The sequence below is a fragment of the Oratosquilla oratoria genome, chromosome 33 (genome assembly GCF_046742065.1).
Source record: "Oratosquilla oratoria isolate Oo_2021 chromosome 33, ASM4674206v1, whole genome shotgun sequence".
Taxonomy (NCBI): Eukaryota; Metazoa; Arthropoda; class Malacostraca; order Stomatopoda; family Squillidae; genus Oratosquilla; species Oratosquilla oratoria.
The window spans coordinates 35,494,169-35,496,668 of record NC_134809.1 but is presented as its reverse complement, the minus strand read 5'-3'; positions in this window follow the sequence as shown (position 1 = coordinate 35,496,668).

Below are 2,500 nucleotides of genomic sequence, written 5' to 3'. Positions count from 1 at the left end.
CATTGCTAACTCCGATAATGTTTGTTATATATGTAAATGACATGGACAACAGTATTAAATGTTACATGAACTTCTTTGCGGATGACGCAAAGTTATTAAAGAAAATAAATTCCAGAAAAGACTGTAAGTTGTTACAGTTATGAGAACAAAGTATCAGAATAGGGCAAGAAATGGGAAGTAGAATTCAACATCAAGAAATGTAGTATAATTGAATTTGGGAAAAGCAAGAATAGAATATCAGGACAATATAAAATTGACGAAAAAGAAGTAAAGAAAGTAAATTCTGAAAAGGACCTAGGAGTAATCATCACCAAAGACATGTCTCCTGATAAACATATAAACAGAATAGTCGGAGCAACATACAATTTGTTGAGATTAATGAAGGTGGCTTTTAAATAACCGGATAAGGAAATGATAAGAAACATATTACTAGCACTGATAAGGCCAAAACTGGAATATGCAGCGATGATATGGTTACCCATTACAAAAAAAGAATATAAGAAAATTAGAAAGAATACAAAGAGTAACGACAAAGATGGCCCCAACACTTGCAAATTTATCATATGAACAAGATTGACCGAATTGGAATTGCCGATCCTGGAACAAAGAAGAGAACGAGGGGACCTACTAGCCATCTACAGGATCATGAAAGGCAAGGAACTCCTTGATAGAGAGGACTTATTAAAGTGGGACAGAGGAAAACAAGAGGACATGTAAAGAAACTCAAAAAGGACAGTTACAGAAGAAACCTGAAAAAGAATAGCTTTCCACACAGAGTGATAGATATCTGGAACAAACTGGACAAAAAAATAGTGTGTGCAAACACCATACAAGAATTTAGAACAAACTTGATCTTGCGAGATACAAAAACTGGTCACCACGAGCATAGCTCCCCTTCCCGTAAAATACGACTATGTAAACACACACACACACATACAATAGCGCGACCAAATGAAATCTGTTCCAAGGTCTCTCAGGAATTCGACCAAATATTTTCAGCACTAGTAAGACTAACATGACTAAGATCTTTCAGGCAGTCATCTGTCCTTGGCTACGGTAGCGAAAACTTGTTTTCCACGAGGGAATGATCTAACTGTAAAAGGACGCCTACCGTGACGGGCTTTTTTTTTTTTTTTTTGGGGGGGGGGGGGTTGCAAACAAACGGCTTCGATGTCCTCCGTGTCATTCCTTTCGGTCGAGAAAGAGGTTCAATCTTCTCTTTCAGCAATGGAATCCTACCTTATGCTAAATAAAATCGCTTGATGTTAAATAGAAAACTGAACATGTGCCATGATAGCAAGGGTGAGAAAAATATGGTCGAACATTTTACTATCGATGATATGACTCCCATAGACGACGCTGCCGCTCCCGCTGCCGCTCCCGCTGCAGTTGTTTCTTTTGTTGGTAGATAGAAGCTTCTTGTTTGTGTTCATATAGCTCCTGCCCTTAATTTAAGGTTCGTCTCTTTGTACTCTTGGCGTCGCAACTTTTGATAGTTTTCTTAATCGTTTCCTTTAGATCTCTTCCTTCTCTTCCTTTTCCCCCTCCACCTGCTCTTCTTCCTCCTTTTCCTTCTCTTCTTCCTGTTTCTCATCTACCTCATTCTCCTATTTCTTTTATTTATTTGTCTTCCCCTTTCTCCTCACTTCTTTTCCTCTCGTCTACTCTCTCTTCGTTCCTTCTTCCATCTCATTCTTCGCAATCTCTACCTTCTTTTTTGTTCATCTTCTTCCATCTCATACATCTCTACTTCTTCCTCTTCCATCTCCCCCTCCCATCAGTCACCATCTTCCCCTCCTTTATTTTCCCTCCCTCCCTCGCCTTCTTTTCCACCTCTTTCTCCCTCTGCTTTCCTTCTCTTTTGTAAAGTATTCAGTTTCTTTTATTGTCGGCGGAGGCAAGACTAACGACCCTACGCAGCCTATCTTCCGACTCATTTATATCTGGCGAAGTCTTTCTGCTTTTACTGCGATGTAATAGTTTATTACCTTCCTTTGTCCGTTGTAAGTTTGTGTGAAGAGAAGTAGCAGACTCTATTGGCTCTGTTCGTGATGTTGCTTAGCTCATTTAGCGGTTCCCTGTATTCCTCCTTTTTCTTTCTCCTCCTTCTGCTATTCCTACTACTACCACTGCTGCTGCTACTGTTACTACTACTACTACTACTACTACTACTACTACTACTACTACTACTACTACTACTACTACTACTACTACTACTACTACTACTACTACTACTAATAATAATAATACTGCTACTAATGCTGCTACTATGCTACTACTACCATTACTATTACCACCACTACTACTACTACTTCTACTACTACTATTTTTTTTTTTTTTTTTTTTTTTTTTTTTTTACGATCTCCATCCACATGGAACTGTGTGATGAAAACAGTCAGGATCCGTCTTCCAGAGAGTGGTCGACTCCCCTTCTGTATTCTTTATTATTTCACTTTAATGAAGCCTAATGATACAGAAGTTCATTTATCCTACTATCTAC